The 16984-nt window shown below is 32.1% G+C and overlaps 1 protein-coding gene across 1 annotated transcript in view; it reads left to right on the top strand.

The window, feature by feature from the left end:
* Nucleotides 1–16984, top strand: part of BMPR2 (bone morphogenetic protein receptor type 2) — a 202134-nt gene that overhangs the window by 66478 nt on the left and 118672 nt on the right. The gene's annotated exons all lie outside the window — the stretch shown is intronic.

The raw sequence follows: 16984 nt of genomic DNA, 5'->3' as shown, positions 1-16984 counted from the left end.
AAGCAAAAAAAGGTTTTTTAAAGCAAATTTTAATTTATTTTTTCAGTTTTGACATCACCTTAATTTCTCCATGTAGTCTTTCTATTTCTGTCTGAAAACCATCCCAGGCAATATTTTTTATTAGAGCTTTTTATTTTCAAATCATATACATAGATAATTTTCAACATTTACTCTTGCAAAATCTTGTGCTCCAAATTTTTCCCACCTTTTCCTCCTCTCCCCTTCTCTATTTGGCAAGTAACCCAATATTTGTTAAACATGTGCAAACATGGGTAATTCTTCTATATATATTAACACAATTATGCTGCACAAGAGAAATCAGATCAAAAAGGAAAAAATGAGAAAGAAAACAAAAAGGAATCAAACAACAATAAAAAAAGTAAAAATACTATGTTGTGATATATACTCAGTCCCCACCGTCCTCTCTCTGGGTGTAGATGGCTCTCTCCATCACAGGTCTATTGGAATTAGCCTGAATTACCTCATTGTTGAAAAGAGCCACTTCCATCAGAATTAATCATCTATAATCTTCTTATTGCCGTGTACTATATTCTCTTGGTTGTTCTCATTTCACTTAGCATTAGTTCATGTATGTCTCTCCAGGCCTCTCTGAAATCATCCTGTTGGTTGTTTCTTATAGAACAATAACATTCCATAACATTTATATACCATAATTTATTCAGCCATTCTCCAGTTGATGGGTGGTATACACTCAGTTCCCAGTTCTTGTCACTACAAAAAGGGCTGCCACCAACAATTTTGCACACATGGGTGCCTTTCCCTCCTTTATAATCTCTTTGGGATACAGGCCCAATAGAGACACTGTTGGATCAAAGGGTATGCACAGTTTGATAGCCCTTTGGGCATAATTCCAAATTGCTCTCCGCAATGATTGGATCAGTTCACAACTCCACCAACAATATATTAGTGTTCCAGTTTTCCCACATCCTCTCCAGCAATAAATATTTTTTTAAAAAAAGAAAAAAATTAAAATTAAAAGTGGACAAGGAAAAATAATCCACCAAAGCAGATTAATACATTGAAAAAAATCTGATACTCTCTATATAGTGATCCATATCTGTGAACTCCTGTCCTTCTAACTTTTGCAAAGGATTGAAAGAGGTGTCTTTCCATATATCTTCTAAGGCCTAAGCTTGCATTTTGTGATTTTTATAACATTTGTTTTTTAAACTTTTAAAATTATTTTACTGTCTTTTTAATTATTATAATTTCTTCTAATATCCCCCTCTCCTCCTTTTAGAGTATCCCTTATAAGAAATTGTATTTTTAATACCTAAAAAAAGTCAGCATAATTGTTCACTACATCAAAAAAGTCTGAAATATATAGGATATATAAAACACTTCTGATTTTTCTGCCTCTATAAAGGGATGTTGTAGAGATGTCTTTTCATATCTCTTATTTTGGGCTGAGTTTGTTCCTCAAATTTGCAGCATTTGTTTATGATTTTTTTTTTGGTGGCTCTTTATGTTTATATTTTTTGTAGTTATAGTGTTCATTGTTTTCTTGGCTTTGCTTTCCTTTTGCATCAGTTCATGTGTTTCCATGCTTCTCTATATTTATCATATTCATCATTTTTTACTAATACAACAATATTCCATATGTACCAGCATTTGTTTAGCCATTCCCCAGTCAGTAAGCATCTACTTTGTTTTTTTTTTTTTTTTTAAATTTAAATTTTATTTTATTTAATAATAACTTTGTATTGACAGAATCCATGCCAGGGTAGTTTTTTACAACATTATCCCTTGCACTCGCTTATGTTTCATTTTTCCCCCTCCCTCCCTCTACCCCCCCCCCCAAGGTGGCAAGCAGTCCTATATATGTTAAATATGTTGCAGTATATCCTAGATACAATACATATTTGCAGAACCGAACAGTTCTCCTGTTGCACAGGGAGAATTGGATTCAGAAGGTAAAAATAACTCGGGAAGAAAATCAAAAATGCAAATAGTTCACATTCGTTTCCCAGTGTTCCTTCTCTGGGTGTAGCTGTCTCTGTCCATCATTTATCCATTGAAACTCAGTTAGGTCTCTTTGTCATAGAAATCCACTTCCATCAGAATACATCCTCATACAATATCGTTGTCGAAGTGTATAATGATCTCCTGGTTCTGCTCATCTCACTTAACATCAGTCCATGTAGGTCTCTCCAAGCCTCTCTGTATTCATCCTGCTGGTCATTCCTTACAGAGCAATAATATTCCATAACATTCATATACCACAATTTACCCAGCCATTCTCCAATTGATGGGCATCCATTCATTTTCCAGTTTCTAGCCACTACAAACAGGGCTGCTACAAACATTTTGGCACATACAGGTCCCTTTCCCTTCTTTAGTATCTCTTTGGGGTATAAGCCCAATAGAAACACTGCTGGGTCAAAGGGTATGCACAGTTTGATAACTTTTTTGGGCATAATTCCAGATTGCTCTCCAGAATGGTTGGATTCGTTCACAACTCCACCAACAATGCATCAATGTCCCCGTTTTCCCGCATCCCCTCCAACATTCATCATTATTTTTTCCTGTCATCTTAGCCAATCTGACAGGAAGCATCTACTTTGTTTGCAGTTTTTTGCCACTAGGGAAGTACTGCTACATGGTTTTTTTTTTTTTTGTTTTTTTTTTTTTTTTTCATATTTATTGGGCCTCTCTTTTTATTCAACAGGAGGCTGGTGATACAAGACTGAAACTTAGGGTAGAAATTAGGAGCTGACTCTTATTTGCATGGAAATAGTCTTTCAACGATAGGAGAATGAAAAGGAGAATGAAAGATGTAGACAAGGGAGAAAGTGGAGGCATGAGACATTAATAGTAGCCCAAGCAGGTGGTAATGAGAGCTGACCTAATGAGAGTAGTCTGTGTAGGAACAGACATATGATAGATCCAAGTGATATTGTGGAGGTAGAATGGATAGTACTTGATAATTGATTGTAGATGAAAAATTGAGGAAAAGCCCAGTATTGAGAGCTGTCTTTTGGGGGATTATCTTGTAAATTTTTTTTTTTTTTATCACAGCGTCATTCTGGGAGGTAATAATCCCATTTCTAGCTTTAAGTTTTTGTGATTTTATTTTGTCTCAAATTTCCCAAAAAATTTTACTCATTCAAATATATATGAAAAAGAAATATAAGTAAATAAATATAAATATTAAAAAGTATAAATAAAAATTTGATAATTCATCATTCATTATTAACTGATGATCTTTCCTTTGACATGAATAATCATCAATGGAGTATATTAGGAAATGATGATGATCACTTTTTCAAGAAATTAATTTTAAAAGTTTTAAGAGTTTTAGCATTTAAATGTACTAATTTGTTTAGTTATGTTAAAATTGACATCATGTAGGTATAGTATAAAAGTCCAAATTATAATTATATTCTAGAAAAGGATTAAGGTGACTCATTTTTTTGAAAAATGACAGGGAAACTAGAAATATATTGGATGACAGGATCTGAAAATAATGACAAGATTGGAAAATAAGACAAGAGAAAAATAGAAGGAAAACATTTTTAGACTTTTTCAATATATTCATAACTTGAGTAGTTTATATTTTTTGGCCTAAGAAAAAACAAAATTGAGAAATGACTGGCTATTTTTCATTGGACATATGTAAAAAAGAACTTTGTCCCAGGAGATTCTGTGTCATTTAAGAGTTGAGCTATACTTAGACTGCTCCTAAGAAACTGTAGAATTTTTCAGAGTAATTTCACTTATTGGAGATTTAACAGAGGTTGGATTGGACTATGGCAAATGATGCTGTACAAGGACTTGTCAAGTATGAATTCAATTAAATGTATTGTCAGTTCTCTTCTAGTTCTCAGGTTTAATAATTTTAGAGATAATTAGTTCACTATTCCCAAACAATTTAGGAAGGGAATAAAATATAAATATAACTTATATCCAAAATTATTTACCAAGTATATTGGTAAGATTGACCCACCAACCCATTTCCCCATGTTTCTTCTCCCCGCCACTCCCCACTCACACAACAGATTCTTTATGAGGTTTAAGGAAAAGAGCTTGTTACTAATTAAGGAGATAATAGACTACAAGACTTTTTAAAATATATTTTAGTCCTCAGATTCTTAGTAGAAAGTAACAAAGTTATAGAACCCCTGTATACTTTGGCACTTAAGCCTAAACTAGTTGGTTACTAGACAGTACAAAAAACCCTGTTCTGGTGAGCATGGCGCATTTTTTCACTAGGCTATATGGCCTACGATTTTGTATGGTTGGAATGGTGTATTTGCTACCTCTGGCAAAATTTCAAGTGTGTTCCAGTGAAAGGTGTTCAAAAACACCTTTTGTGCATGTCAGCATTCCGTCTATGCATAGTAGAGTAGTTAGTTTTCCTCATTTCATCATAAATCCTACAGAAACTTATATCTCTCAGTCTCATAATTTCCATAAATAAATAAAGTTACTATAGTTTTTTGGTCTAAAGGCTATAATTAATGGGTACTGGATTTTCAGCCTACTTAGTTTTCTGATTTTTATCTAACTTCATGTGCTTACAGGTAGGTCTTGATTATTGTGAATATCGAATTTTTACATTACTCGAAATTATAATCATGTTAAAATAAAGTAATTGGTTCTAGTCCAATGGGAATATGCAATGAAAAGTTTTAAAAATAAGTTTTATCCAAGAGAACTTCGGTTCTGCCCACATATATTGTATCTAGGATATACAGTGACATATTCAACATGTATAGGACTGTTTGTCATCTGGAGGAGGGGGTGAAAGGAAGGAGGGGAAAAGTCATAACAGAAGTGAGTGCAAGGGATAATGTTGTAAAAAAATTAACCAGGCATGGGTCAATAAAAAGTTATAATTAAAAAAAAGAAAAAAATAAGTTTTATCTGCTTATTAATATAACAGCAAAGGACAAAGAGAATACATTTTAATGAAGTTTGTTAAAAAATAATAGTTTATAGTAAGCAAAATTTTAAGAATATAAAATTACTGAATATTGTGCCAAAAAATGTCTACACTGAAATATAATAAAAACATTATTATTGGCATTTAAAATGTTTTTAGTATTTGCAACAGCCCTTTTTGTAGTGGCAAGAAACTGGAAACTGAATGGATACCCATCAGTTGTAGAATGACTGAATAAGTTATGATATATGAATGTAATGGAATATTATTGTTCTATAAGAAATGATAAGCAGAATTATTTCAGAGAGGCTTGGGGAGACTTATATAAACGAGGCTGAGTGAAATGAGCAGAATCAGCAGATCATTGTACATGGCAACAGCAAGATTATATATGAGGATTAATTTTGCTGGTCATGGCTCTTTCCAGCAATGAGATGATTCAGATAAGTTCTAGTAATCTTGTGCTGAAGTCATCTGCACCCAGAGAGAGGACTGTAGGAACTGAGTGTGGACCATAACATATCATTTTCACTTTTTCTGTTGTTGTTTGCTTGCATTTTGTTTTTTTTCCTCAATATTTTTTCCTTCTTGATCCAATTTTTCTTGTGCAGCAAGATAACTGTATAAATATGTATACATATATTGAATTTAACATATTTCAATAATTTAACATGTATTGGATTACCTGCCACCCAGGGGAGGAGGTGGAGAAAAGGAGGGGAAAATTTGAAACACAAGATTTTGCAAGGTTAATGTTGAAAAATTACCCATAATGTTTTATAAATAAAAAGCTTTAATAAAAAAATGAAAAAAAAACATTTTTAGCAGTGACTACTTTTAAAACTTTTTACATGTATATATAGATGAAAAGAACTTTATCTGTATCTTAGCAAATTGGCATGCTTACATTTGCACAGTAAACTTAAGTATGGTTGGAAGGCTGGTCCAGTATCTAAATCAGTAATGTTTTGAACTTGATATTGTTATCTGTGCAATATTTATCTTTTTTTTATTAAGGCTTTTTATTTTCAAAACATATACATGGATAATTTTCAACATTCACTCTTGCAAAACCTGTGTTCCAAATTTTTTCCCTCCTTTCCCCCCATCCTCTCCCCTAGATGGCAAGTAATTAAATATATGTTAACCGTGTGTAATATTTTTCAGCTGTTGGACTAGAAAAATTTGAAAACTGATCTTCTAAAATACGCTTTTCGTATTTAAGCACCAAAGAACTGGACTGTTTTAATGATTGTAGCATCTCAGAGAACTAGAATTGCAAGACCAGTCTTTATGCATTGGCTTTAATTTAAAATTCTCTTCTGCCTTGATGTCGAAGAAAAGTATTAAGCAATTCTTAGACAGTTTAAGTCTAAGGATTGAATATTTTCTTCTTTGGAAATATAAGTTTTGGAAATTCTCTTCTTCCAGAATAAATCTTTCATCTACGTTAAAAATTTATTGATCACCATCTGCATTCAGAAAGACGACTAAATGTGGATTATAACATAGGATTTTCATTTTGTGTGTGTGTTGTTTGCTTGCTTTTTTTCCTCTCGTTTTTTCCACTTCTGATTTTTTGTGTGCCATGTGACAGATATAGAAGAATTGCACATGTTTAACCTATATGGATTACTGCTATCTAGGGGAAAAGGGATGGAGGAAGGGAGAAAAAGTTTAAAACACAAAATTTTGCAAGGGTGAATGTTGAAAATTGTCTTTGCATGTATTTTAGAAATGAAAAGCTATTTTAAAAAATTTGTTGATCAGCATGTCCACCTTATTTAACCATACTATATCATCTGCCTAGGCTGGCTTCTTTGTTTTTAACATTGTGCAGTTAGAACCCAATTTTTAAAACTTATCAAACCAACCAATACTTTCAATAAAAGTTTCCTTGCTATCCATTTTCTTCCACTGCCTTAAATAAAATCAAACCTTGTGTTTGAATAACTGTTCTGTTCAGAGGAAAGTTTTTGATTTCTATCTTCAATACTTATTGACAAAAGATGCTCACTTTTATCATGATAATATTGATGTTTCTTATAGCAGTTTATATACTTTAAAAAGTTAATATAGTTTTATTTCTTCCTTTTATAGCACTTATATATTTGATATTTTGTATCAGACTCAGGTATTCTGAAATTTCTTCCTCTTTTATAGTCACAATGAACTCTTTGATGATTGATTACATCATATTTTTGTTTTAATAAAACAAGTTTCTTTGTGTGTGTGCTGGCATTATTTCTACCTGAATATCCCTTTTGTTCATTTTTAAAGGCTTAAAAATAATATGACTATTGGTAATATGTTATATTACCATGTTATATCCATATGTGTCCAGCATGTTATATCCATATGTGATGATAGGCAAATGCAAGCTGACATGTTTTTATTTGCACGTGTTGCATTGATTGAATTTTGGCATACATTAAATGTGACCTGGTATCATTTTATAATTCACATGAAATTGAATTTTACATTTTTTGAACTTACATTAGTTGCGACAGAACCTTTTTGTTTTCACTTAGAAGGTTCAGATCCAGAATACCATATGGTAGCCATTCTAAAATATGAGAGTTGACATATCATTTCATATCAATTAAAATTCTACCATCTGGCCAAAATGGACGCCAAAATGGTATCCAAGAGAAGGTCACCATAGGATTGCTGTAATCATGATTGTAATTTGAATATTTTAAGTTTTTTATCATTATATATTGAAGTCTCCCTATTTCAGCTTGTATTTGACACAGTGGATAGAGTATTGGACTTTGAGGGAACATATTCCCTAGCTGTGTAACTTTGGGCAAGCAAGTCATTCTCATTTTTCCCATATGTAAAATGGAAATAATGAAACCTATCTCCCTAGGTTGTTCTGATAATCAAATGAAGCACAAAGAACCTACTGTTTAAATGCCAGCTATTATAATTATCTTAGTCTTTGCTATGTTGTTGAGTCATTGAGTGTGTAAAGTCAATTCTTCCCCCTTCCCTGAATAGTCAGTTGTCTAACATATTTTAGTTCCTTAAAATAATACACATTGAATACACAAAAAATGAACAGAAAAGGACAATAGTATATTTTAGACCCCAACTTTTTGTACTTTGGCCCTATTCTAATTTGTTATAACTTGAGTAAATAAGAAATGATCTCATGAGAACACATAAAATGAATTTTTTACTTATTCAGCATAACATATTTATTTCTTAGTTCCAAATGAGGGTTTTGGGGTGTGCTCTATGGCAAATAACTATTTTCTTAATATTCCAGGAAAAAATTTTAAGAATACAATAATGTTATCTTTTCTGTGCTTTACAATTGACAAAGCATTTTCAGACACACTTAATATTTTGATATAAAGTGTTCTCAAAAGAGTCTGTCAACTTCATATGCCCTTAAAGTTTAGTTCCTCCTCTAAAGAACTATTGTGATATCTTCTTTTAGTGTTCATGATCATGGATTATTAAAGGAGACACTATCAAGTCTTATAGAGCTGGAAAGACTTTGAGGATGGGCTTAGTTATAAACATATTAAATCTGTTGTTGGAGAGCCAATTTGGTAAGATTCATCAGAATCTTAAAAACCATGGGGTTTTTATTTGTTTTAATGTAATAATTCAAAAAACCATATACTAAGATTTTGTGTGTGTGTGTGTGTGTGTGTGTGTGTGTGTGTGTATACACACACACAGCTATACATACACAGCTATACATACACATACTAAGGTACTGTGGTTGTGATATGATTAGAGAGAAGAAATTACCAATGGGGATGAAATACTTTGTTTTGAAGGTTATTTTTTTCCTTCTATTAAAAATATGCTACTTTTTAATTGATACCTTTAATTCTTAAGAAAAATACTTGAACTTTTTACTAGTAACTTATGATTTAGGAGATTCTCAAAACAAAGCGATATTGGCTTTATGATGTGCAGTGATCAATTCCTGGTAGGATATTTAAGTAGATTTTTTTTCAACAAATTAACATGAATAGTGTGGATGTCTCTTTGAAGGTATTGTTACATTAAGATAATTTTAAAAATATGTAGTAAATAGAGACTGAAAAATGTTACTTGACTGCTGAATGAATTGCAAATATTTCTGCTAATAAATGATTTTATTGAGAATAAATTTAAGTTCCTGATTATTCTTTTTTATTCACAAGTCAAATTGTACATACTAAATCAGATTCCACATTATAGAAGTTTTAATATTTTAAAATTTTAAGATGTTTTCAGTAATACAATGTTAGCATTTATATGAGTTGATTAGGATATCTTTTTTTTTCTAGGATGTCTTTTTGTTGGAATCTTTACAAACTGCTAACTAATTAGAGTAGATCTGATCTTACAAGAAGATGTTTTGGGCCAGAAGCTGAATCAAGGTACTAAGTAGAACTAATTAGTACAATGCTTGTGTTTACACCTTTACTCATCAGAGTTCACAAGTATGCCAGATTCACAAAGTAAACTTTGTAACTTTGTGAATTCACACCTCCCATAGTGCTCTCTGGCCCTAAGAGCTTTAAGGGAGGTGTGAATTCACAAAGTTACAAAGTTAACAAGTTAACTTTGTGAACTCCAATGAGTAAAGATGTGAACACAAGCATTGTATCAATTAGTTCTACTTAGTACCTTGTTTCAGGTTCTGGCCCAAAACATCTTCTTGTAAGATCAGATCAATAATCTATCAACTCTAATGAGTTAGCAGTTTGTAAAGATTCCAACATCTTTTGTTTTGGATTATATTTTCTTTTTTTAAATAATACTTTTTTATTTTCAAAATATATACATGGATAATTTTCAACATTCACTCTTACAAAATCTTGTGTTCTAAATTTTTCCCTCCCTTCTTCCCAACCAGACAACAAGAAATCCAAAAATGTTCAAGTCTTCTGTATATATTTCCACAAATGTGCTGCACAAGAAAAAACATCTCAAAAAGGGAAAAAATGAGAAAGAAAACAATGCTAGCAAACAACAAAAAAAGAGTGAAAATACTATGTTGTGATTCACACTCAGTTCCTACAGTCCTTTCTTTGGGTGTGGATGACTCTCTTCATCACAAGACCTTTGGAACTCGTAAAGGCCTGAAACTCAAAGTTAGATGCACTGGAATCAAACAACTGAGCACTTATGGCTAATTACTCATTGGACAATACTCTATTAGCATATGCTTGGAAAATGGCCCTTCCCACTATTCTGTGGGATCTTTTGGTGTATACAGATAACTGTAGGAGGGATAAGGGGATGGAGTAAGACAAGCCAGGATCACTTTTTGGTGGATGAAGAGAAGGAAGGTTGTGGAGAGCTTGTGTCCATTCCCTTCACTTCTCCCCCTAAAGACCAAGAATAAAGACCAAGGACTTTTGCTTATCCTGATTCTGGCTGATTCTAAGGCATCCAGGGTGCTAACTCGGTCTTCATAGGAACTGGCTTGAATCATCTCATTTTTGAAGAGAGCCATGTCCATCAGAATTGATCATCATGTAATTTTGTTGTTACCATGTATAATGATCGCCTGGTTCTTCACATTTCACTTAGCATCAGTTTATGTAAGTCTCTCCAGGCCTCTTTGAAATCATCCTGCTGATCCTTTCTTATAGTATAATGATATTTGGATTATATTTTTCTCTAAGTGTTCTGTTGATTGGGAACTGTAAAATAAGGGAGAACTTCAGTTTTCTGTGTTCATCGTGTCTGTCACACACAAAAATTAGATTATCTTAAGTTTTTAGTAACAATTTTTTGCTTAAATAGCTGTTTTAGAACTTAGGCAAGTCCTTATATAAAAAGAATAATAGTATTTGTTCTAAGATTTCCATAATAATGTTCATTTAATCCTTGTTTTTTCTTTTTTCTTTTTTTTTTTTCTTTCTGAGCAGAGATTCCTAATCTGGGGTCCATGGTTAGATTTCAGGGGAGTCTGTGGGCTTGTATGGGAAAAATACATCTTTTTTTTTTTTTCACCAACCTCTAACCAAATTTGGCATTTCCTTCAATTATGTATTTTTTAAAAAACATAATTTTGAGACAGAGTCCATAGATCTCATCAGTCTATCAAAGTCTATCAAAGGTAAAAACCTCTGTTCTAGAGGTGGCAGATATTATATATTAATTATTATTAACGATTAATTGTCATAACTTATTATGAAATATACTTTAATTTTTAAATACTCATTATTTTAAAATTATCACAAAAATGGCATTTAAAGCAAGGCATTTAAATATCTTCCCATCTATCTTTATAGTTAGCATAATAATGAAACCAAATTTATTTTTTATTCTATAGTGGGACTTTTAACAAAGGTTAATGTTAAATACTGAGGCCAATTATATCCTGGTGGATAGATAATTGTCTATCTACTATACAGTGTCAGGCCTAAAATCACAAGTTCTACTTGTGACAGTTACATGCTGTGTGACCTCAGGCAGGACATCTAATTTTTCAGTGCCCCAGGCAATTTTCTAAGGTTTTTATGTTGCTGAGAAGGATCCTACAAATTTCTATCCTTGATGTTCCCCTGTACCAATAAAATCAATAGTCTGATTCTCCTTTCTAACTTTCCCACCCCTTTGTCACTCTGTAGGTAGACACATACCCCCATATATATGTATTCATATTTATGTATATATGTATATATCATAAGATATAGTAAATACATTATATTTTACTACATTCTCTAGGCTTAATAAAAGTCAAATAAGGACATAAAGGAAATCTAGAATCCATTCACTAATTTTTTTGGTCTAGTACAAGATTAAGCACTAGTACAAGTACAGGGTTTGTATATATGTGTGTGTATAAATTATTTATTTAGGATCTCAAAAATATTTTCTTAAACTTTAATACGAAAATTAATGGATCTAAAGCTATTGTTTTTGAGATTGTTTACAATCAAGTAGAACTTTTAAATATTAGCATTTTCATGGTTATAGCTTTTCTCCCTCTAAATAGCATTTTTGCCTGTGTTCTGCCTGTTACTTTATCTTATCTGCCTTAATAGTCATTTTGAAGAAGAAAACAGAGAGTAAAATCAAAGTTTTTGTCGTTTTTTTTATTTTTTATTTTTATTTTTTTTATTTTTTATTTTATTGCTACTAGACCACACGAGGCAAGAATGTGGCCTAAGTGGGAGAGAACTGTTTTCATTTACCTTTTGTCTTTTCTCAAATCCTTTTGCTTGCTAAACAAGAAAGCATCTTGGACATTTCTAACCTTAAATGAACTAATTCTCTGGAACTGAGGAATGTGCATTCCATCTCAGACCTTGGATGATAAAAAGACTTAATCTTAGCCTCTGGACACTCCCTGGCTTTTATTAGCTGTGTGTGGTGAGAACATTACTTTAATTGCAAGAAATGTAGGCTAATAGTAGAAATTCAGGTATCATTGTGGGAGAAATATTTTGGGGTAGAAGGTCTTTTTATGCTTTAATCGTGTCACATAAACAGTTGCATAATTTTCCTACTGGCCCTTCTTCAACGATTTTGAAATGCTAATTGATTTTGGTGTATGATCCTTATTAGTAGTCCTCTTTTGCTTTCTATGTACTATATATTTTATTCTGATTTGGAATGCAAAAAATAGAGCCTCCTTAGGTTCATTAAGGTGAATTAAGGCTGCAAAATGACTTTTAAAACTTTTTTAAAAAAAAAAACACACAGAAAATAGCCCTGTCTATTAAATACCAGTCTTCTACCAGTGATGTTGTATGGTTGTGAATCTTGAAGCATTCAAGTCTCCAAAGAATCTAATGATCTCTTAGGGAATAATGGAAAAGTACATGGTATTCATCAGTAGGTTGTAGTATATTAGAAACAGGAATTTTAAAGAAGCAGGATATAAAGGAGGTCATTGAAAAGATACACGATGAATAAGAAGGTGGGATAATTGCATAGCAGAAGCAAAGAATGGAAATCCTGTGTGTACCACTTGTTTGTTTATAATAAGTATCAGAAGAATGCAAGGAAGACTTTCTGCATATTGAGTAGGCATCCTTTTCAAATTTATGAGAGTATAGGAAACAACTTAGACAGATTAGGCAGATGTGTATGAGTGATGAGCTACTTCTTTTGGAGACAATATCCTTTTTAGTGAGCCCAAAATCTACTTATATATTTGAGTATTAGTTGATATGTTGAATCAGTCAGCAAGTATGGGTGTTTTTTATTGTTCCTTGTTTATCATCTTGTGAACTGTGGTTTCAGATCATATGAGATGTCTTTGTTTTTAAGTAAATTTCCTCCTTGGGGAGAAAACTACACATACACATTCACGAAATTGGTGAATAATATGTGATGTAGGAACATTAATGTGTTATATAAATAATTGTTACATATATTACACAAGGTGCTAAAGCATAATTTTAGGAATATTGAAAGAGATTTGGATAATAGAGAAGAAAAGTTTGCTTCTCCCTCTCCCTACAAGCATTAACCAAATCACATAGACTGAATGCTTCAAATCTGTTGTTTTTCCCCAACTATTCTCCATCTGCCTCAAATAGTTATACTCGCTTTTCGAAAAAATTAAGTGGGAGATGTGTGTGTGTAATGTTGTATGTTTTTTTAAAGGGCAATTGTTGCATTATTTTTAAAAGTTTCAATTCTTTTGTCTTGTTCTAGTAAAAAATTCCTCAAAGAAGCAGCAGCTTCTTGAAGTTAGTGTCATTTCTGTTTACCTTTGTACAAGCACAGAAGCAGAGTCAAAATAAAGATTTAGAATTTTTTTTGATAATGTTTTTTCAGTTATCTTTTGTTTTGACATCATTTTTAGAAGACACTATAGTAGAGTAACAAGGACACTAGTTTTTGGAATTAAAACACTGAAGTTAAAATCCCATTCTGATAACTTGCTTATTATCTTTGTAATATTGGACAAATCATTTTAATCATCTTTAATCTCATTTTCTCATTTGAAAATTGAGAGAGTTGGACTTGATGATCTTTGAGGTCCCTTTCAAATTCTTAAATTTCTCTCTTCTTTCCCCCTATTGAATGAGTCCATCCTTTTTAAATAGTAGTAACAATAATAATAATAATGGGGAAAAATAGCAGTTATGGACAAAATCCATTGAATTTGATGGAAAATTTATAGTTCTATATCTTGGTTCATACCATCTTTTCGTAAAGGTTTTCTTACTTTTTATTCGGGGACAAGGATGGTCAATATATTTACATGAGATTCAGTTTAAATTCCGTTTTTTTTTTTTTTTTTTTTTTTTGCCTTTCTGTTGTTGTTGTCATCATTGTGTATATGAAGTGGTATGATAAATCTAGAGTCAGAAAGACCTTGATTTGATCCAGATAGACATTTTATTAACTTTATGACCCAAAGCAAGTTTAATTACTGTGTCTCTCAGTTTCTTTACCTGTAAAGTTGGAGAATAAGAATACCTACCATTCAAGGTTGTTGTGAGGATTAAATGATATATGTAGAATGCTTTATAAGTCTAAAACCATATACATTTCTCCTGCTTCTGCTTACTTGATTTTGTCTTGGTTTTAACTTTTCATATCTTTATTTTTTACCAGGAGGCAATCAATAATCCATCATATTCATGTACCACAATTTGTTTAGTTATTTCTCAGTTTATGGACATCTATTTTGTTTCTATTGCCTTGCTACTATAAAAAGTACTTTTATGAATATTTTGGCATACATGGAATTTTTCTGTCCATTCTAGTTCAAAGATAATTTTCCATGGCAAAACAAATTAAGAGTTGAGCAGCTTTATCTTCTCTCCATCTTTCATCTCCATCTTCTCCAAACAGTAGGCTTAGTCCTTCTTTATCTTCCTTTTTTCTCCAATATATCTAAAATAAAACTTTGTTATTTTTATTTTGCCTTGATGGTCTTAACTCATTCTCAGCTTTAGTCCTCCTGGTATCATTCTTTGGGGCTTTACTTGCTTTTTTTTTTTAAAACATTTTTTGCTACTTGCTTTTGCTTTTATCTTCCTTTAAAAATCTAAGTTCGTTAGTTAGTTAGTTCCTTGGAAATCCACTTTGGTCTCTTTAGGCTGTTCTTTCACATAAGAACTGTTTCTCTTTGATATATATATATATATATACACACACATACATACCCATCCCTCCTATACTTATTTTTCTTATAGCTTTTCCCATCCCTCCTATACTTATTTTTCTTATAGATTTTTAGTCCATTATATCCTACCCTTTATTTTTCTAATCTTTTAAAAGCTGCTCTCTCAAGACCTTACTTTCCTAGATTCCACTATTATAATTTCTAAAATTGAGTGCTTATTTCACACTCTCCTTCCCTCATTTCAACACCAGTAACCAGCTCTTCCTTCTTCGTGAGAATCAGATCCAGAATAGAATTTTCCTTTTTATGTTCTACCTTTGAAAAAGAGGAATTATCATTAAGAAGGGGAAGCAATGATTAACTGTCTTACTTTTGGGGGAGATAAAATAGGGAAGGGAGAGGAAACCCCAGTAAAAGTATGGATAAGCAAAGGCCTCCCTTATTAGTACTGTGTAAAGTACTTGTCCTTGGGTTTGAGATTCTTTTGTTTAAATTCAGTCTTTCTGCTTTTTGACTAGGTAATTGGGGGTACATTCTGGTCATAATATTGTTTCTGTTTTCAGTTTGGTTTTTATTTTTTTCCTACTGCCTACCATGTTTCCAAATCCAAATAAAAATTTTTTCTTCCAATTTTGATTTTCATGAATAACTGCTTTAATACATTAGCATACTGCTTGCCATATAGGGGAGGGGTGGAAGGAGGGAGGGGGAAAATCGGAACAGAAGTGAGTACAAGGGATAATGTTGTAAAAAATTACCTTGGCATGGGTTCTGTCAATAAAAAGCTATTATAAAATAAATAAATAAATAAATAAATAAAATATATTAGCATAAATAATTAAGAATTGACTACAAAATTCATGATCCCTTGCTTCAAGGCCTTATAACCTAGTTGTTTTTTTTTAAGCTTATCTCTTCTTTTGGCTTTTATACATGAAAGTTTAGAATTGGGATGGATTCCCAAAAAATTATCTTGGCCTAATGTCTTATTTTATAGATTAGGAAACTGAGGCCCAAGGAAAATAATTTACAGCACTTAAAAACACTTGGTAATATAAATGGATCTAATCACTATAATTGAAGACTTTTAACTCTCTTAAAACAGTACTGTTCCTATACTATTTTGCTTGACGATCAAATGCTGTGGATTTTTTTTTTTTTGAGTATTTTTTTTTATTATAGCTTTTTATTTACAAGATATATGTATAGGTAATTTTTCAGCATTGATAGTTGCAAATCCTTTTGTTCCAGCTTTTTCCCTCCCCCCCTTTCCCCAGATGGTAGGTTGATCAATACATGTTAAATATGTTAAAGTATAAGTTAAATACAATATATGTATAAATGTCCAAACAGTTATTTTGTTGTACAAAAAGAGTCGGACTTGGAAATAGTGTACAATTAACCTGTGAAGGAAATCCAACATGCAGGTGGACAAAAATAGAGGGATTGGGAATTCTATGTAGTGGTTCTTAGTCATCTCCCAGAGTTCTTTCCCTGGGTATAACTGGTTCAATTCATTACTGCTCTACTGGAACTGATTTGGTTCATCTCATTGCTGAAGAGGCCAGGTCCATCAGAATGGATCATCATATAGTATTGTTGTTGAAGTATATAATGATGTCCTGGCCCTGCTCGTTTCACTCAGCATCAGTTTGTGCAAGTCTCTTCAGGCCTTTCTGAAATCATCCTGTTGGGCATTTCTTACCAAACAATAATATTCCATAATATTCATATGCCACCATTTATTCAACCATTCTCCAATTGATGGGCATCCACTCAGTTTCCAGTTTCTGGCCACTACAAAGAGGGCTGCCACAAACATTCTTGCACATATAGATCCCTTTCCCTTTTAAAAAATCTCTTTGGTATATAAACCCAGTAGAAACACTGCTGGATCAAAGGGTATGCACAGTTTGATAGCTTTTGGAAATGCTGTGGATCTTATGTATATCTGGACGATTCTCAGATCTCAGATTCTTAGATCCAAAACTCTTTACTGATATCCAATCTCATGTATTCAGTTG

This window comes from Antechinus flavipes, chromosome 3 (assembly GCF_016432865.1).
Source record: "Antechinus flavipes isolate AdamAnt ecotype Samford, QLD, Australia chromosome 3, AdamAnt_v2, whole genome shotgun sequence".
Lineage (NCBI taxonomy): Eukaryota > Metazoa > Chordata > Mammalia > Dasyuromorphia > Dasyuridae > Antechinus > Antechinus flavipes.
This window is presented reverse-complemented; position numbering and strand designations above follow the sequence as displayed.